The 22,053-nt window shown below is 40.1% G+C and overlaps 1 pseudogene; it reads left to right on the top strand.

Moving 5' to 3' along the window:
• The first annotated feature begins 8,521 nt into the window (after positions 1–8,521).
• Positions 8,522–9,030, top strand: LOC147425150 (triose phosphate/phosphate translocator, chloroplastic pseudogene; annotated as a pseudogene).
• The last annotated feature ends 13,023 nt before the right edge of the window (positions 9,031–22,053 follow it).

Genomic DNA, 22,053 nt, shown 5'->3' with positions numbered 1-22,053 from the left:
TCAAAATGGTACAAGACTGGGGCTATGAATATATCTACTTAAGACACAAGGAAATTACTACAAAAATTCAGTGTCAAAGATCATAGTTATAGAGATGTAGAACAAACTGTGGGGGAAGAATTAAACTCCACAATCGATTTTGAAAGAAAAGTGCATATCTGGATGTACGGAGCTCCTAAGAGTTGAAGTCTTAGAAAGGAAGATTGCATCCTAGAGCGTTCAGTAGAAGATGAGGCATATGTACTAGAGCCATTTCCAGAGGAGTTATTCGAACCCTTTGGATGGGATCAAATATTGGCCACTCTTGATGTGTGTGTGAATCAGGTGACCCTGACTAAATTTTGCGATGAAGATGGCTATGATATAACTCCCTTATTTACAATAAAGGTGTTGAAGGAAGCTAATAAAGTTTGTGAGTGTAAAAGCAGAAAAGGTGAGACAGATAGCTACATCATGGACCATGGTGCCAAAGTGCAAATGAAGGAAGCAGAGCAACCACGAGAATATGCCATCATTGACATACCTGAAGAATTGACAAAAGTTGTTTCAAAGAACCAAATGAAAGTAGATGAAGGAGCAAAGTTTCCAATTTCAACGTCAAATGTTCAACAAATGCAAGATCAAAAGAAGAACAGGGACAAAGAAGAAGGTCGACTGTCTCCTACGATGATCAAATTCAGCATATACGGAGAAAAAGGACTCAAAATCACACGTTTAGTTGTGATAGATCTAGAAGCAACAAAGAATCTAATGACTTATGGAACGTGAATTATGATGGGAAAGCCACCAATCAAAGAGCTAGAGAAGATCGTGTACACAAGTTCAAAAATGCCGATTCCTAGCTTTGGAGTGGTAGAAGTTGTACTCAAGTTGAGTACCGGAGAGTATAAGGATTCTTTCCACATGATTGATTCCCATCATATCGAAGAGGGTCTGGTCCTGGCAGAAAGTTGGAGGAACATCTTCTTTCGACAACAATCAAAAGCTTCAACAACAAAAACTGTAAGAGTTCATGAAGTTTCTCAAATCCATGCGGGGAAGAAATCACCGACCATCGAGAAAAGGGTAAAGCAAAGGTAAACACTGAAGTATATCAACCTCACAAGACGACTTTACCTTCAACGTGCCTAACGTCTACTACCCAAAGTTTCCATCACAAAAAAGCATCCATAAGAAGCAAAAGAATATCAACCAAGTGTTGGTATCCAAAGAACACATCAAAGTCAAAGACCCAGTTTGGATACATGAAGCACAAGTTCAACATGAACAACAAAGGGTGACAGGGTGGGTAGCATCAAATGAGTCAATCACTGCTCAAGGCTACTTCCAAGGAAACACTAATGTTTGGGCCAAGAAGTCTAAAGTAACAGCTTGGATGTACTCACCTCAAGAAAGAAGTTCTACAAGGAGCGAGCCAAGCTATCAATGGAATACAAACAGCTCACGCAAGCAAAAAAACAACAACAAAAGGCAGAAGAAAAGACCTTTCAAGCGGGCAACACAACAACTATGGGTGCCAAAGTCAGACCTCAAACAAGCTACCCAAGCTACACAACACAAACAGGTGAAGCAACGGATGATTCCAGTCAAGCTACTTGAAGCACAAGGATTTTATGACGATAACACTCAAATATGGTTACCAAAAGTTGTAGCTCAATCTGGAACAACCAAGAGAAATCATGCAGCACAAGATTCTATCCAAAGGCAAGCAATGAAAACCAAGAGCCAATAGAAGCCAATTGCAACAAAGGCTGCTACAATCTTTAGATGGATACCTTGTCATCAACTCCAAAATCAACGCTTCTACAAAGGAAATCATCAAATATGGATGCAAGCCTAGTGTCCATTAACCATCAAATTATAGAAGAAGATAAAATACAAAAGACGGTCACACAAGGACCAAAAACAAGATGGGTTCCAAAATTGCTAGTCAATCACAAAGAACCCACACCTCTCAACAATCGCTTCTCATGCAAGATAAAGCAAAGGCTACATCAGTCACTCGACAAGCAAGTCAAGAGGAGCAAAAATTTTCCAACCTTCTCGACAGAATGGTGGCACCCAAAAACCAACACAATGGAAGAGGCCTAAATTTCTAGAACTTATGGAATTGGGTTTCTGGTGTTGAACATGTAAGTACAAGTCGCCATTAGAAATACATAGCATAAAAGTCAGAGTCGGGCAGCTAAGCCACTAAATGAGCGAAGCATTAGTCCCAAACCTTCATGTAATATGCTCTATGGTCTAAGCGTCTTAGTTATTTTAGGTATTGCTCAAGTTGAAAGAGTTTAGCATAATTACATTGTATCGCTCATGCTTGTATAGGTGAGCATAAGAGTCGAAGTTGTTATAGTATAGTGGTAAGTGAAGGAGGAACGTCCAAAAGACACTCACGCACTCAACAGAGTGAGGAATGAGTGGAGAAGCTTCTACATTGAAAACCCTTCTTGAAAACATGGAAGCTATTGAGACGTCCTTTAATGTCACATGGGCTACATTTGTTCCTTGAAGCACCCATCAACTCCATCTCTTACACTACATGATTTTGTCTGATAAATATCTCATGTGCATACAGAGTGTCCCATAATTGGCACTTGCATTAGGCACTCTTCCTTTGTTTCTCCAAAGCACTCACCTTGCATGACAGGTACTTCAAGTCCAAATGCTCAACTCCAATAAGAGCGATACCAAAGGCACTTTTTTCCCACCAGGGTAACAATAAGGAAATGTCTACCCAAATCAATCGACAATGACTTGGAGCAAAAATTGCAGGTCTCCATATGCTTATCAAGAGAATCTTTTATCTTCTCCAAGGTCGACATCAAAGCCCCATTAAACAATGGTGAGTCAAAGCATGGCCTACAACGACAAGCAATGACAAATTCAGCAAGAGAGTCATCAACAACAACTATACGTTCACATAGTGCTTCAACGTCAGCTACTTATGGTGGAAAACTCAAATTGCAGTGGACCTTGAAGAAATTTCATCATAAAGTCACGCCATAAAGAGGATTGGTTTTATAGACTCAAAAACATTAAAATCCTTCTTCATGTTGGCCAAGACTGGCAACAAAGAGAAGACAACGCAAGGAGAAGAAAAGTTATCTCGATAATCAAAGATCAAGTCATGTATCCACAACACAACAGATATGAAGAACTCAAGGAAAGGGGGAGCGTCATCAACGCCAAATCTCTTTTGAAGCTAAAGACCAACCTTGAAGACAAAGATTCAATGATCAATGGAAACACGAAGAATGTCATACAAAGATAATCGACAAACAATGTTAACTTCAACAAAAAAAGCTTGCAATAACAAAACATAAGGAGTTCCATATTGCTGAAGCTAGTGAAGTATTGCAAGTCAATGACAAAGACAGAAACCTCAAAAGAACTCTTCATGAAAGATATGAATCACTCAAGGAAGGGGGGAGCGTCATCAATGACAAAGCATTTTCCAAGCTGAATTCCAACCTTGAAGACAAAGCTGAATACAAGACTGCACAAGGTCGTGTCAAGAGACGACACCAATTAGGAAGGGGGGAATGCTCGAGGACAGATCAAATGGGCGTCCACCTAGCCGGACACGTAGCCAGACACCACATTTTTACTCTATTAATTGTTCGAGCTAGTGTAGTGATACTCTACATAAATCCTAATCCTAGAGTAACAGGTCAATTCCCTCAATTGTAATGATGTCATGAATGATAATTGTAAATGTCCGTGTGAGCTGGCCACTGGCCATTTAGAATGCTCTAAGTATAAACGTCAATAACCTTAATGTGAAAGGAGGCTTATCTAAAGAAGAGGAAAAGAGCTCTGTTGTACGTACGCTCGAGCTACGATTCAGCTCCAACTTGTAATCATCGCTGCTAATGATCGGGTAATCCATTTTCAGTTTTGAAACTTGCAGTGTGTTCCTCTCTCTTTGCTCTTTCTTTCAAGTGTAAGCATGGTCAGTTTTGTTGAGGTTTGTGACTACGTGTTAGTGAGCCTAATCTTCAAATTTGAGTGCTTAATCATTGTTTATAGTCATTTTGACCATAAGAGAGTGTTCTTAGACCATAGGAGGACATTTCTGGCATGTTCTGTTGCAGTTTTAGGACCTTTTTCATGATGGATCGTGATTTTGGTACCTTATCGGATTGCGACCAGACTTGGTAGGATAGTGCCCTAGGTGCCCTAGACCTCCTTCTAAAGTTTTGTTGCATTTCGAGTCTGTTCGAGTGCCAAAATGGCATGATGACCTGGAGCTGTGAGAAAGGACATAGGTAGATTTCCCTGATCATTGAGTGTTGGTTTGCTTGTAGAGTTGTGTTAGCTTGTTAAGGTTCACTTCTTGAGATTGACGATCTCAAAGAGTCTCCGTGCCCCATCCGAGTCACTTCCTTGAGTATTGACATTATGTTAGTACCAAAAAGCTATGTTGCAGACGTTCAAGGCGGCGACCCGCTAACATGGTGGCCCCCACACTCCACCTCCACCTCCCTTTATCCCTCACCTCTTTCTTGTGACTCCCCGCCCCCCCACACACACACACACACCCCAACCCATGGCTGCTCAACACTACAACAATGACAAAGAGCCACACACTGCAATGACTTCTAGGACTCCAACAAAGAGAGAGAGAGAGAGAGAGAGAGAGAGAGAGAGAGAGAGAGAGAGAGAGAGAGAGAGAGGCTTTTGTAATGACACCTCTTGTTCATATGTGGTGTATTTGTATGCATCTTTGTGTTTTTTGATTTGTCATGCAGGGTTGTTGGCACACCTACATGTCAACAGCAGAGCAGCATACACGAGAGAGAGAGAGAGAGAGAGAGAGAGAGAGAGAGAGAGAGAGAGAGAGAGAGAGATAGGTATAGAGAGACTTGAGCCTTCAATCTATCGGGGTGTCCCTTTAGATACCCCTCAATTAAATTTTCCCAAAATTAGGTGCACATACCAGCAAGGTTCTAGTCAACCTATATCCCACTCGCAATGTACCTAATGCATAGTGAAAACTTGATCGGTTCTTTCTTGATTGTTACTAATACACAAGAACAATATAGCCCGTCATGAAGAACATGCATTGGAATTGTCTCTTTGTTTGCAATGGTTGCCAGGTATGATGAACATGGCAAAGTATAAATGGTTGAGAATCTTTGGATTTCTTCTACAAATGGGGACGAGGGCTCCTTTCAAATTACAACCATCCATGCTTGAATTTTAATGCATTTTATTGTGTAATATGTTCTTGGATGCAAACAAATTTATGATGAGAAATTTGGAGCTTTTGAAATAAATGCTATGGTTAACATTTATGTCAATGTATGCTTCTAAAAGCATAACAAGTTCTCCATAAGAGCCTTGTATGGGATTACATGTCTTGGAGTGTGTGATTGCATAATATATCCAACAAGGGCAAGGTTAGAAAGTTATGGGTTGTCTTTCTGGCCTGCCCCAAGGGCTAACGCCATAGTGATGTGTTCCCTTTTCGTTAGTGAAAAATATTATATAATTTTAAATTGCACAATTTTCTGACTGGTAGAAAAGTTAGTGGACACTCAATGTGGGGGGAACGCTATCAAGAAAATGATGAAGCATCACTTGACATCTTGATCTGGAATCTAGTTGTTCATGAGGAACACGTGGGTTGGATATTTACTATCATGCCCATTACTTACTATGAGTAGGGATTGTAATGATACCCTAAGCTACCTAAGGAGCGACGTCCCCATCCCCATTGCCCACATCTGTGAAGGCCTCTGCTCTCTCTCACTTCATGACAATACTGCATGTGCCCCTCAGGCCATCCAATGCCTTGGCTATGAGCTACACATCATCAACGATGCCACCGTCCTCGTTTGCCACAGCCTTCATACCCTCTTCACACAGATTCACAGCACATCGATGGTCCTCGTGCCCAAGGGCTTTGACATTTCTCTCTCTCTCTCTCTCTCTCTCTCTCTCTCTCTCTCTCTCTCTCTCTCTCTCTCTCTCTCTCTCTCTCTCTCTCTCTCTCTCTCTCTCTCTCTCCAATATCTCTCTCAACAATAGGGAATGTCTCAAGATTTTCCCTCTCTAGTTGTGTTGTGTTTAGTCAAGTTGTCGCAATGTGGACGGATTTCTCTGAAGCTTCCTCCATTGAGGGATAAGGTCAGTGAGTCTTTTGCTATGTGTTGTCAAAGCAAGGGGTAATGTCGAGACCAGTAGACGCATCGCGGCAACAGATTGCCTTGGATTTTTTCTTATCCCACATGCAATCCATCACTTAGTGCGACTAAAATTTTGGAGAAAGGGAGTCCTTGACACAGAAGGCAACTCATGCCACGAATGGATGCAACAAAGCTTCCCACAATCTGTCTACACTAGTAAGTATAATAGCTATTACTGGTTTTTGCTAGTGTGTCCATGGAGTCTAGCTAATTACAGAGTGTCTTCAAATGGCACAATCCTCAGGTGAGTGTTCCCAAGCGAATGGTAGTTGGGGGAGCATGACTCAGCATGCCTAGATGATTAGAATCTGCAAACCATGATGGTCTCCAAGTAGCTGACCTCTTGATGCTTGGTAAAGAGGCCCGTGGCGAGCTTACTTAGAAGAAGAGGCTTATGAAGCCAAATTGCACTTAACCTCGGCAAGCAATGGCAATGCGGCTCTCAAGTTGTATTCCATTTTAAAAATGCATTGGGTTGGACAAGCCCTTTTGTCTTTCTCCCAAGTCAAGGGCCCAGTTTTTCCCTATGTAAGCAGGTACCGGTTGTGCACATGTGTAAATGAGAGTTAACAAAAAAACATGTGATTGTGGATGAGATTTTTTTGAGAGGCGTGCTACCATTGGTTGGTATCATCCTGTAGATGATGTGCTACTTTTGAACGCTTGGAGTCATGGCTTAGAGTTTGGGGTCTCTAGAGATGGTGGTTCTTGTTGGTGTGTCACAATTCTGTATCGGCCTCATCAGAGGGATTCCTCTTAAATAATCCCACCTTGGTGACTGGTTCTTCTTCTTTGTGTGGTATAGATGTTGATCATTCTTTTTCTTTTTGAGTGTAGTACTATGTGGTATATGTTTGGTATGTGCCTATGTGTATTGAAAGCAGTAGACGAGACTTTTTGATATTGTAGGGACAATTTTAGAGTCCTCAAAGGTCTATCAAATGATTCTTGAGCTCAAGACCTGCTATTCAAGAGAGAACACAGAAAACCAATCTACCACAATTGGGACTAATGTTACCATATACATGTGGTAGTGATGTGTGTGAACACACTTAGGACCGTCGGGGCATTTTTTCCCTCACTAGGAGGTTTTTTCCCCCGTGCATTGTATATACGCCCATCATTCTAGGGCTATCAATCTTTCTATTGCACAATAAGTAATATACTCTCTATTGTGTGTCTTGAGCTTCCTTCATCTTCTCCAAGCTGTGTGTGGGTTTCCTGCAACCCTAATTCCAACAACTAATGGCTTTGATCGGGCAGGTAGGAGCATTGAGCAGGGATGACATAGCTGAGATTATGATTGCATGTGTTATGTCATGAGCTAATGTCTTTGATCGGTAGGTGGGAGCATTGATCAGGGATGACATAACTGAGATTATGATTGCATGTGTTCTGTCATGGTCTATATGGTGGTTTCTGATATAGATGACATGGTTCTCTCTCTTTGATGCATTGTGACTGATGAGCTATGTTGTGTCTTATGGTTTTTTGCAAATCTCTTCACAAAAATAGACCAGCCTGCATGAATGTCATGCTAGACTATGAAATTAACCAAATTCGGCCTTGATACCACTAGTGTGTGCTTATGGCGTCCTTTGCTATGTATGTCAAATTGGGACAAAGGCTTCTTCCTATGACTATCATGTGACAGGATGGCCCTTTATCAGTGTTCGATCAATTAGTGTCTAGTGGCATGTTTGTCTATCTATGCTTTGAAGTGAAATGTTGCCTCTAGGTTTTTTTCAAAAAATGCTATAAAGCCATTATTGCTTTTGATGCACTTTCCCATGTGCATGTGGTGCGATTATAGTCCTTTGTAAGTGTCCATCAGTAGATAATTTTGGCAATTGCAGGTACATTCCAACATTTTTAATTCCACTATGCTAGGCATGATGGTTTTTTTATGATGTTACATGTGATTGCGTGGGGAAAAAGGTGATACTCAAAGAGAGAGTGTGTGTATATTTTAAGGCATGATAATGCAAGTGATGATTGTCCACTTACTCCATAATAACCTATATGGATTGGAACTGATATGTCATGAGAGAGAGAGAGAGAGAGAGAGAGAGAGAGAGAGAGAGAGAGAGAGGGAGAGAGAGCCTTGCATGTACTTTCTCAATGTTATCTTCAGTATTTTGAACAAGAAGATTTACAACTCCTTCTCCTATCCATCCTTTGTTTCAGTCATTGTGGTGTACTATGGTGTGCGCTAGACCATTGGGCTTCTGAAATGTGGGTAGCATTGGGCTTTTTAAGACGTGATCATTTACAAGTAGCTACTCTCTCTCCTTGCACTAGTTTCTTTGTTCCATGCATTGGATTATGTGATGAGGAATGTCTCCTTTGCGGCTATGGTTGTCACTTTCACTCATACTGTCAAAGTAATGGAGCCTTTCATTTATGCACTAGGTTTTTAGTCTATTCTGGGATGATAAATTCCCTTGTCACTTTGGCCTTCACTTGCTCTTGTTGTGATTGTTGTTTCTATGGCATCCATGATTCAATTTGAGCTTTCTTTCAAATGGTTGGGTTATCGAAGTGCAATGACATCTAACATTGCATGTACATATAGGCATACCTACTCTTAAGAAAGATATGAAAGGCATCTACAGCACAAATGTGTATGAACACATCTCCATTATCATCGTAGACTTGTTTTGTATTCATGTAGTAGGATCCTGCACTTTTGCAAATTGGGTTTGACGACGGCATTGCAAAGGTTGGGATGACAAAGGTCGTGCATGATCTCTTTTGGGTTGGTATATTCTACCATCTATACAACTAGCTTGCCACCAATACCCTTGCTTGTTTGAAGTTGTGCAAATTTTTCTCTTGAAATGGCAGGCCTCTTGATTTTATCACTCGTTAAGATGCAAGTCTCTTGGATTGGAATAAAAAAGGATATGCAACCAAGGACTCACATAGCCTAAGCTGTGAACAATTTACATCGAGTGCTACAAAAGGGCATTTCCCCAAGTATATTCCCTTTTTTCATTGTTCTTAGAGCATATAGTTACTTAGGTGTAATGGATGAAAGATACTATGTCTTTTGGTAACTCCATTCTTGCATGGTTGATCTATCATATCATCCTCTATCTTGGTTTTCTCTTTTAGGCTCTTGTTGAGACTTGGCAATTGTGAATCAAAAAGTTTTTCCTTTGAGTGTTTACTATGTAGTAGTACCAATTATTCACGACATCATGTGTCTAAATGAATAATATCTATTGCGGTATCTAAGAAGACGCTAGAAAAATTGGACACATTCAAAGCAAGGTAGCATTTAGCATTCTTAGAAAATAGATATATATGTTCTAAGTTAAAACCTTGAGTTAATTTTCCCTTTGCCAACAAGGACTCTCCCAAAGTTGCATTGGGACTCACAAAACCTTTTTGTTGATTCCCATAGGGTTTTGGTTTGTGAGAGTCCTTAAACATTTGTGAATGTTGATTGTTGTGTGTGTGAGAGTGTGTGTTTATGTCAAGTACTTTCCATAGCATTTATTGTTTTGTTGGATGTTTGCAAATTTTTTATTAATTTTCAACGTCTACTTAGCGATTATGATTCATCCCAAGATTGCTTATGATATGCAACAACATGAAGTAAAATATTGAGAGAGATTGAGAGAGAAGAGTTTGGAAGGCAAAGAGTGTCTTGAGTACTCTCTCTCTCTCCATATATATATATATATATATATATGTGCGCCATCCTTGCCTGTCTTTCTCCCTCTCTCTCTCTCTCTCTCTGCCATCCTTGTGTGTGTTTCTCCCTCTATCTATCTTTACACCATGCCAATTGCATTAACAATCATTCTCCTAACATGGTTCATAGCCAACACTTCATTAGCTGCCACTCTTCCTCAAACCTAAGATATGAGAGAGGGCAGTGTATGGTAACAGAAGGGGGAACTAGTAAGATGATAATAACAATTTTCTATTTAAGATAACGTTAAATTGTCATGTTCGAGAAACACTTTCCATTATGCATTGCATTGTATCTAGCACTTATGCACCTTCATAAAGTTAACCCTTAATAAACAAAAGAAAAGAGACACACACACACACACACACACATATATAGAACAAGTATGTAAAAATTTTGTTTTGGTATCATAGAATGGATTAAGATTAAGTTTAAAATATGAAATTTCCAAAGGGGCTAACTTGTTTGGATGAATACTCGATCTCCGTGACGAGGGTCATGGGTTCGAGCGTGGCGAGGTGACCATGTGCACTAGCATAGTTTACCTCATAAGGCTCAATTTTTTGAGATGTGAAAGCCACTACCTTTTAATAGTGGTAGCTATCATTCCATCCTAGAAGCTACCTTACTAACATAGATAGCTCAAGTTATCATGTTGAAAAGGTACCTAGCACTGTGAATATGGTAAGTTTTCAATTCAACTAGTGGTAGCTACCTAGTTACTAGGGGTAGTTGTCAGCCCATCTAGACTACAATAAGAGAATGGATAGTAGGTTCCATTAGGTTGCTATCTACCTATACCAAGCCCACTTGTAGAAGGTTGGAAATTCCAAATAAGAAATATGTATTAAGTTTCACAATAAACATGTGTCAAAAAGCTCAACATTTAGGAGCATTCTCATGTACAATAAGCTTATTTAATCACAAAATTGAAAAGGCTCTAAACCTTAAATTAAAAGCTTGCAAATTTATTATCCCTCTTAAAGTACTGATATTTCACTTCTAATAAGTTAGTCCATTGCTTAGTGTCACCCATCCATGAATGATGTGGAACTTTGAGCCATAGTTTGCTAAAAATGGGTATTTTTTACCACTTTAAGTCCTTTTTTGCCATTTTTAGCCCTAAACTGATCCATTTTGGTCGTAAAAGGTCCAAACAAGCAAGAAAAATTTTCGTAAATTGTGAAAAAACCTCTTGGGCATAATTTACATGTCGAATCTCATTCCTCCACTTGTCTTAACCTCTAATCACATCATTAATGGCTATGCATACCAGGTGCTATTTTTGGATAGAGTTCATCCGCATTGAATCAATTTTTGAGAGAACATGTATGCCACCACAATACACTTGACATAAGTACATTTCTAAACCAGATTAGGCATGATATAATGTGAGAAAACATGCAAGCCACGGTCTCGCTTCCCGAAGAAGGTATGTACACAACTTTGAATCATTGCAACCACTTTCACACATATGATAGTATCTACGGTGTATCATTTGGCCCCACATATCAAAAGTCATAAAAACTAAGGTGACAGTTTTAATTTCACATTACAAATGTGCCAACACATGACAGCTAATTAAACTTCACATTACAAATGTGCCAAGACATGACAGCGTGACTTTTTTGAATGTAATTCTATGTTTTTTTAAAAATTGTGGGGCTCAAATAGCCATAATGTGTGATCAAAAACCCATTGAATTTTATAGAAAAAAGTAGTTTTATGGGTTAGAAAAATCAATAGCATTCTTACTATGTGATTGACCCAAGCAATAGCTTTTTTTAGTAAAATCTGATAGTACATTGCCTTTGGAGGCTTACCATGACAAAAAGGTGAGGAATTCTGAAGGGTACTCAATTTTTTTCCATGAGTAGTGATCTCTTAACTTCAAGTCTTCATGCTCAAGAAAAGATTTGAGTAACTCTAGTATGTAGTATGTCCCTACAATCTTTTTTTTTTGTTTCTTTTAATAGGAATCTCCACAGATGCTCCCAACTCTATTAGGAGAAAAGGCGAGGAGATGGCACGTGTACGAGGTGTGCCAAACGTTGTTTTTGGGTTGAATTAAAAGAAATATTGAAAGATCCCTTGGGTTAGTAGGAAGGAAAAAGCAAAAGTTAAGTTGGTTTATTTTTTGTGTTTTTTTTCAAAACTATGAAAGAGGGTATCAACCTAGTGTTACTCGATGCATAGTCAACAAATTATGTTGAGTGTCTTACGCGATGTTGAAGCTTTTGCAATGCCATTTGTGTCGTATAAGCAATGCAAAAGGCGTGGTTGAGATCATTGTGTATGCTAGTAGTGGAACTAGGTGTGAAGTCTAGCAACTAAGAACTTGTTGTGAAATTGCATGTGAACTAGATATGACCTTCATGTGAACTCCACAAGGTATGTGCACTAGATTCATTACAAACCGGAAGTAAACTTTGGTGTGGGCATGCCAAAACTACTCGATATAATGCTCCCATCTCTCTTCCTCAAGGAATCACATGCACCAATGCATAGGGATGTCGTGAGGTCAAACTTGGCAACCTCCATTTTTTCACCCAAAGGATTGGATGATTCACGATCAATTGTCATTTGGGTTGTAAATCCCCTTTAGAATGGAGGTGTCTAATAATGTCGTGAGCTTCTCTCTCTCTCTCTCTCTCTCTCTCATGTTGACACATGCACGCACACACCCACACTCACAACCACGAAGGCATGCGATAATTATGTGACACAAAACACCGTGTGTAGGAATAGAAATATGAATGCCTCAATTTTCAAAGTTCATAGTATTCGGGCAAGGTAGATAGTTACTAACTTTTCTCTTGAACACGAGCAAGTTTCGCATGGATACAAATTCTTTTTGTCCCAATATGGGTGCAAGGCCGACTTTCGTTGAGCAATGCAAAGTTGACAAAGTAGACTCTTTCTCTCATTTGTCTCTCGTTCTTGGAGTGAAGCATAGGTCACATCACACATATAAGCGAATATGCTGGTTGTGGTCATATGTTCTCCTAAAGTCTTTTGTCTTTCTGAGGCTTCTTTGCTAGTCAAGGCTTGCTATGGACAGAGAGCGTTAGTCTTTATCTAACCTCATTAGTCCTCAAAGGCTCAAGCATTGGGTTTGGGCTTATACATGGCCCTCTTTTAGCTTCTAGTGAGCTTGTCCTTTACACAGGTTATGGGGGCCTTGTCTTGTTATTATAGAGAAACACTATGTGCTCTTGTCCTCTTGTAGCAAAGAAGAATGCTTGCTATATAAACACTGTCCATGCATCCAACCAAAACCGCAAACGTGCTTCTATTGTGAGTTGTGTGTGCAAGCGACCCTTCATCTCTCTCTCTCTCTCTCTCTCTCTCTCTCTCTCTCACACAACAGTAATTTGCAGGGACCAAGGATGAGTTTTTTGTGTGACATGAATGGAGGCCAGCTCTATAATTGCGCCCCCTTTGATGGGTGTGGAAGCTCTTGCCTAGCTGGTAGCTCCGACATCAGCCAGCGACCCTATCACCGCAATTGCAAGTGCCAGCTTCACAGCATTCACACAAGCAGCCCTCGCCTCAAAAGAAGCAATTCAACTAGAGTGAGCATGACCATGAGCCCCTCTGCCATGCAATCAGCTCATGGAGACGCAGATACTCATGCGCACACCCCATCACTCTTGCGCAGCCGCACCTCCAGCTTCTCCGACCTGTCCGCCATCAGCGCCGCTGCTGGCAATGGTGTGAGCGGATCCCGTCCTCTGCACAGGTCGAGCTCCAGCTTCTCTGATCTGGCAGCTTTGAGTGTCCCCTCATTCAGCAAAAGCGATAGCCCCTCACTGTTCTTCGACTCCGGCAGCTTCGAGGACTTCGATTTCCCCAGCTTCCCTCTTTATGTTGATTTCGAAGGCAGCGCTATTTAATTTATATATGTCATAGCCAGGAGATGGGGTTCTATTAGAAAATGTATGACTTCTGTTGGAAGGTGTCCTGGACCCTTGGGCAATCTACCTACAAATGTCAAGGTAGAATTGGTACAATTAGTTAGGTGGAGTCACAAGACGCGATGAAACGATTGGTGGCCGCCGGTGGTGGTCGACTAGTCCTAGTAACATTATTTGATTGCACCCCATCGTATGTACGAGTGTGCGGTGTGGATATCCTCTCCATGGTTGGTTCAACTCTTGTATCCAATCTCAATTTTCAATTGCATTTACCTCCCTGTTCTGATGTTCTAACAAAGCTACTACCCCTTTCATGGGAAGGCATAGAGCTTAAAGCATACTTCAAAAATAAACCCGGTTTCACCATAAAGTGGAGATGCTCTACTTAGAACTCATTCAGGCTCTCTCTCTCTCTCTCTCTCTCTCTCTCTCTCTCTCTTTGAGACACACCCCTAGGCTCAAAAAATACATTTTTCCTAAATCGAAGAAAATAAGGGAGACTTGAAATTCTCTCGGAATTTCTTGAAATTCTCTCGGAATTTTAGGTCAAAATTTGAAGTATTTGCCGATAATTACACTAAAACATGTATGAATTTCCTAGTTTTCTTCAAGGCAAGCTCAAAATCTAGCCGGGATTTCTATATCTTCTCCCCCCCCCCCCCCCAAAAAAAAAAAAAAAACACACACACACACACACACATATATATATTATGCTGTGATCCAAGTCCCCTATGCTTCCTTGTATCGCTCGTGGTCTTTGTACTCTTTTTTGTTCTCTCTTATATATTTCCCAATGTTTTGATGAAAAAAAAAAGTCTCTTCATTTTTGAAACAAGGTGAAGGTCATGATCACATAGGAGGGGAGAAAGAGCTCTTTATAGAAACAGGTAAATATGTGTCATCTATCTCTCATAGTGGCCTACATGTATATAAGATGATGCTTACTTAAATGCCCCTCTTACAAGAATGAGGAAGGAGAAATGTTTGCCATAATTATATGATTGCCTGGCACCTATTGACATGATTTATCCAAGGGTCCACGATTGCTCCCAAGAGTTCCATGCTTTACTAAAGAGGTAAAAAATAAAGGGATAGAAAGGATTTCTAGAGAGACAAATATGGTGCATCAAAAAGTCTCTTGAGTATTTGAAAAGTCAATAAGTTTGGCTTTTTCTATATTACATGAAGATTTTTGTAACGCCCAGGGAACAGCCATGAGGTTTTATTTGTCCTACCACCCTTTATATAAGCCCTTCTCTATTCTTATTTAGAAACCCCTGTCCACAGCTAGTAGTCGGCCTTTGGCCTGGGTTCGTGAACCCTTTAGGTTTTCCCTTGACCTTAAATTAGTCCCCCCTTGCAAAAGCGTTTTCGTCCTCGAAAATAAAAGTGGTGATAGCGTCCTAGAGAACACTAATGTTTTTCATGGTGGCATCCTTCATGGATCTAACTGTTTGTTTCACCGAAACACTGTTCAGTAGGAGGTTCAACGAAATCAAGAATAACATCTTGATTTTTCACATTGTTTTCCTTTTATAACCGTCTTGTGTAACCGGTCTATCTTCAACTTAGCTGTAGACTCCATTTAGAACTCACTTGACTATGCTAGACGAGTTAAATCACAACTAAGTTGTACCAAAAAGAGTACCTATTTTCACTTTCCATGAAGTAATTGGCTCACTAACTTATCAAGAAACTATTAGTCCTTGACGTGTTATCTTATTGCATCAATAAATAACCATACCATACCTAGTGTTCAAGGTTGAGAACTAAATTACACATGGAGAGACTAAATCGAATCGTAAACATGTGTTACCTTATGGTAAGCAAACTCCAATAAGAGCGATACATGCTTTGTAATTTGTTGAGATGTCAAGCTCAACATGTACGACTCACTGGCGTCCCTTGGTAAATACGCATATCTCCGCCAGTTATACTACAGCTAGACTACACCGAGATGGTCTACCTACCGAAGTGATGGCACACTTGCCTACTCACCTCACTCACTAGTGGGCCATACTATACCATTGTACTAGTTTCACTTTTATGTTGTATTTTCCCTTATGTTTTTCTATACCTCTTATCTTGAGTTTGTGAAGAAAAAGAAGAAGTATAGTCTTTTGCCTCCATCTTTGTGCGCCCACGCGCGTGCGCTTGCAAGAGCTCAAGCTCTATCCTTCTCTATCTCTTGACATGGTATCGGAGCCTGGTTGTGTTTCAGGAGCTTGGAGCAACAAGCAGTAGTAGTCTAGAAGCAGCTTTGGTATTCCCGGGATCCATCGTCAACGATCTCCGATTCAGGTGATTCCACTTAAAGAGTGTGCATCTCAAGATTGTATACAGTCCTTTGGACTACAATTGTGCAGCCATATTTCTATTCCTAGCACGTTTTGAGCCCTGTTTTGTAGTTAGAGTGCATTCGCATGCAGAAACACTAAGGTTCGAGATTCTGCATATCTATATATACGTGGTGCAAAAAGCATTGGTTTATCTAGAGTGTGCATAGACATTGTTTAGTACAATAAAACAAGTGTATGTATACAGATTGTGGTTACAGGTGATAATCGACTATTTTTAGCAGGCTGCTTGAAGACTGTGTAAAGGATTAGAGACATGTCGTCCAATAGAGACATGTCGTCCAACAATGATGGGCTTAACCAGATTTTCAGTGAGAATCTTGACAAGAAAAACTTCCATGCTTGGAAGTTCAAAATGACCAATTTCCTTATGGGCAAAGGTAATTGGGACTACATTGATGGAGAGCATGAGGTAGCACCACTACAGCCAGAAGAAGGTGCGACTGCTGCACAAATAAAGACATTTAAAGATTGGAAGCAGGGAGCTCAGAAGGTCATGTACTGGATTTCTTTCAGTGTACAAGACACTATGATTGGGCATATACACGATGTTCAATCTCCTAAAGAGGCTTGGGACACTTTGTTGTCATTGGTGGATGCGATCAACACAAAGGCAAGGAAGCTGCAGTTGAAGACTTAACTGACTACTATGAAGAAGAAAACCATGTCCATCAATGACTATTCGCTAAAGATAAAGAACATATGTGAGTCACTTGCATCGATTGGTGTTACAGTCAATGATGATGATAAAGTAGAATTCTGTCTACGTGGTTTGGATTCTGAGTATAAACAATTCAAAACTGGAATTTATATTCGCAAGGTGGAAACAATTATGAATAGGCCCTTTTCAACAACAGAAGAAGAGAAAGAGGATACAGTACAGATCGTGGACGAGTCCGAGGAAGAGGCAACCACCAAGCACAATAGCAGAACAACAGGTGGTGGTCGAGGAAACTTTTGATAAGAACGTTAGGCCTCCATTTTGGCGATCACGGTGGTTAGAGTTGTTTGTTCTTTGACGAGAAAACTCTTGTCTCCCAGTTAGAATTTTTCGTTGTAGTGATGGCACCCAAAACCAGTCGTGGTCGTAAACCATCACACCGCGTCGACCTTGTTTCTGAGGAATCAGAAAGAGACTCTAACCCTAAGAAGGACCCAATGACTGAGAGTGAGGCTCAGGAAGAGCACATTCATGCTGATGATGCCAAGGACTCTCAGCACTCCAGTCAGTCTAGGAGGAGAAGGGCTGAGCGAGAAGAATGCAAGGCCAGGAGTTCTCAGACCACCCATAGGGATGACGGGGCCAAAGGCAACAAGGGTACTTATCACAGTTCCAGTAGAAAAGCTAGACAAGAGACAAAAACTGAGAGTGAAGAGGAAGGAAATTGATTGGGATGCTGATACAGACCATTACAAGAAGTCTTCAAGACAGAGTCAGGTTCCAAAGGTCAGAAGAGGCAGAGACGATGCTGACTGGCATGATTATACCTCTTCATTGAAAATTTCTTTCCCATTGTTCAAAGGTGGAAAGAAAGATGATCCAGATGTTCATATCTAAAAGCAGCTCAGATGAAACTAGCAAAGACAAGGCCGAGAAAGGGTCTTGGTCCAAAAAGATTGATGAGATAGCCCGGCAAATTGTTGAAATCAGCCAGACCAGTTAACCAGTTAGAAGAATGAAAACCTGACCAATCAAAGTGAGATTAGTATTTGTTCAAAATGAGTAAATTACACCGCAACACATCACAAGAAAATCCAGCCCAATCACTGTCTTAAGGCCAGGGGAGTCCTCTCCACCTTGTCCCCCTCTTACAGTATGTGGGATTTATGGCTAAATTGATAAAAACACCCAGAGACAAGCTATCAAGAACTTAAATAAAACACCAAGACACTTCCACATCATTGTTGTCCATGACTTCACGTTGGAAGAGAGACAAAGTATCCATGCTTAGTCCAAATCCACCCTCCTTGATTCAGCAAATGTTGGGCTTACACTAGTAGGAGAAATGATAGATTTCCTACTCTCAATTGAATGAGTCACAAGAAGAGGAGGTCTAGTAGTAGCAGTTCTTCCACTAAGAATTTTGATTCCAATAAGACCTCCAAGTCCTCTAAAAGTAGCTCAGATGAAACTAGCAAAGACAAGGCCAAGAAAGGGTCTTGGTCCAAAAAGATTGATGAGATGGCCCGGCAAATTGTTGAAATCAGCCAGACCAGTTAACCAGTTAGAAGAATGAAAACCTGACCAATCAAAGTGAGATTAGTATTTGTTCAAAATGAGTAAATTACACCGCAACACATCACAAGAAAATCCAGCCCAATCACTGTCTTAAGGCCAGGGGAGTCCTCTCCACCTTGTCCCCCTCTTACAGTATGTGGGATTTATGGCTAAATTAATAAAAACACCCAGAGACAAGCTATCAAGAACTTAAACAAAACACCAAGACACTTACACATCATTGTTGTCCATGACTTCACGTTGGAAGAGAGACAAAGTATCCATGCTTAGTCCAAATCCACCCTCCTTGATTCAATAAATGTTGGGCTTACACTAGTAGGAGAAATGATAGATTTCCTACTCTCAATTGAATGATCACTCTCTCTTACAATGGCATAGATCTCCCTTGCTAATCACCCCTAATACAACACATACATATCCATAAGCCAATGAGATTCCACTCAAGAGCTCCTTATCAAGAGGTTCAGCTTGGCTTCTCAAGCTATAGCATAGTGCTCTTGCTTATGGCTTCCCCCTTTTGTTCTAGCTACACCCTCCTTTTATAGAAATCTTGAGGGCTAGGTTTACTCCTCTAACCATGGTTGGGTTAGATTTTCAGCACTTTATCTAATTTAGTTTTCTTGGAATTATCAAGAAGTTGGTGGGGATAGATGAAGAAAAGAGAGATGAGAGAATTGGAGGTGATAGGACTTTTCATAGTAGGTTAGTGTTAGTAAATTAGTAGAGTTAGTATTTTTTATTAATTTACAAATGGAATTGGATATTTACATGGGAGTATCCATGTAGGATACAAATAAGTAAGAAAAAATCTTAAGAGGTAAGAAAATATGGATTTCTTACAATGTTGATGCTCCAAGTGTCTTGAGTAGGGCCAATTTTGACGCTTGTTGACGGTCCACTAGCTTTGACGGACGTTTTTTCTCCATCTTGACCTTCCTTGGGAGCCAAGGTAATTGAGGATGAGTAATCAATCACCATGATGGTGTCTTTCAAGAGAAGAGGTTGAATTTTGTGGTTTTTTTTATAGATATGGGTAAGTTGGAGGAGGAAAAATGAGACTAGGTGGTCAATTTTGAGATGGAAGTGTGTGTAGGAGGCATGAGTTCACCATGGTTTCTCTTATTCTTCAAGGTTGAGGAGAAGGTGAGGAGGGTGCAGAGAGGAGTGGTGGGAGAGGTGGGGATGATAAGTGAATAGTACAACTAAGGAAATCAAATATTGAGGAGTCTTGAAAATATGTACATGTCAAAATATAATAATATAGGTGAAAAAATATAAAGGGGTCAACTTTAAAAGTAAATCTCTCTCATTATGAGGCTACCATAAAATGATGAATATTTTTGGTGTTCTAATTTATGAGAGTAAAAGAGAATAGATGTAGGAAGGGAAAAATCACAATAGTGAAAAAAATATACACAAATAAAACTAGTTTTTTTTTAAATTTTTGTTGGGGTGGAGTTACACCAAAAATAAGAGAAACTTCCATGAAATTATTTCTATATGGAATAAAGAGTATGCAAAATGGTAAGAAAAAATATGGTAATGGTGAGTCAATATACATAGCATAAATAACGCACACCTGGGTAGAAATATTTAAATAAATACCAAAATAATTATGAAAAAATCCTTATATTTAGGCCCTATATACAATGAAATATTTACACACAAAGAGGCCATAATATACTTTTATTATTTTATCTTTTTATTTATTTTTGGCTCAACTAGCCCAGCTAATTGAGGGTTTTTTAAGAAGATATGGGGAAAGTCCCCTAACTCGTACACCTATCTACAATGAAATGGTAAGGATAGCCACAGTGTTTGGGTGATTTTGGTAGGGTGAGGTAGCTCACTATGGCAATTTGGATAGCCAAAAAATGTCTATCATTTGCCCTCCCCTAGGATGATGGTATATTCATGTACCATCATTAAGCATCTTTTCCAAAGATAGTGCTTCAGAGTCCTTGACAAGATTTTCATTGTTTGACCCCTTGGCATTTTGGTTTGAGTTACACTCATGCTTCATGGAACAATACTTACATGAAATAACTACCTTTTGACAAATCTCTGGTATATCCTTTGGTAGAAGGCGACTCAAATAGGGCTTCAAGCGATAGCCATTTACCTTCCTAGAGTGCTCTTTCCCATTCATGTCCATAAGTTGATAGTAACTTGAATTGAAAGCCTTCTTAACTATGTATGGCCCCTGCCATCTAGTTTCAAATTTGGCATCAAAACGATTATCGAGTCGATTGTCATACCTTAGCACAAGATCTCCTTCATTAGTGCCTTTGTCCTTTAGTTTCTTGTCAAGCTTCTCCTTTGCATGTGTAGCTTTCCTCTTGTAGCACTTGTATGCTGCTTCTCTTTTCCACTCAAGCTCAGCTAAGGTAAGAATTCAATCCATCTATGCTTCTTGATCATCTAGTGCTACTTTGCCATGAAGTCGCATTGTTGGAATGTTGAGCTCAATTGGTTGTAAAGCCTCTTGACCATATACCAAGTAAAATGGTGTGAAGTCTGTGGCTTCCCTATATGTGGTTCGATACGTCCACAAGGCACCATCCAAGAAGTCATCCCACAACTTTGTCTTGTTTTTCACCATCTTTCTAATGATGTATGCAATAACACCATTAGCTTTTTCTACCAAACCATTCAACTGGGGATAGTAGGTTGTACTGTGATGATGTAGAATGTGAAGTTCTTCACAGACTTCTGTGAGCAAGCCCTTTCTAAACCCTGGACCATTATCAGAAACAATATCCAAAGGTGTGCCAAATCTACAACAAATGTGAGAGTAGACGAATTTGCTCACTGGCCTCTCATTTACCTTTGCCACACTTTGTGCTTCCACCCACCTAGTCCTATAGTCTACAACCACTAGAATGTAGAGTTTACCATTTTTTGTCCTAGGCAGAGGACCCATAGCATCAATGCCCCACTTTTGAAAGGGTCCATTTGCAAGCACGATTTGCCTTGGACCATAAACCAATCTTCTATTCCCATTTACCTGACAATTGTGACAACTTTTACACCAATATTGGACATCCACATGCAAATTTGGCCAAACATACCCCGCAAGTAAAATCTTCTACACAGTTAACTCTTGCGCAAAATGACCACCACATGCCTCTTCATGAAAATCTTTTAGAATGGATGGAATTTTCTTGATAGTTGGTACTCTTCTGCACACTTGATCCTTCCCTCTTTGATAGAGGGATTCTTCTAAGAAGAGATACCTGCTTGCCTTCTTCATGAGTCTCCTCTTCTGAGCCTTTGTGAAGTCTTGTGGAAACTCACCCTCCAAAATGTAGCCAATAATGGGAGTCAATGACTCCAATACCTAGTACCTCGGTTTCTTGACACTTTCTGCCACCATGATGACCTACATTTCTTTCTCAACACATGTAATTGCTTGTTGTGCAAGTAAATCGGCATCTTCATTTTGTTTCCTAGGAATATGAAATAGTTGCACTTCTTCAAACTGATTAAACAATCTAGAAATGGCATGAACTTCTGTCCTTAGGATTTCATCTTGCATGCCCAAATGCCTAAAATCTGCTTCACAATGAGAAGTGCATCTCCTTTTACCATGAGGCGTTGTATACCTTGGCCAATGCATATCTTTAAACCATGAAGTAGTGTGTCG

This window comes from Adiantum capillus-veneris, chromosome 25, assembly GCF_014529385.1.
Source record: "Adiantum capillus-veneris isolate H3 chromosome 25, ASM1452938v2, whole genome shotgun sequence".
Classification (NCBI taxonomy): domain Eukaryota; kingdom Viridiplantae; phylum Streptophyta; class Polypodiopsida; order Polypodiales; family Pteridaceae; genus Adiantum; species Adiantum capillus-veneris.
This window is presented reverse-complemented; position numbering and strand designations above follow the sequence as displayed.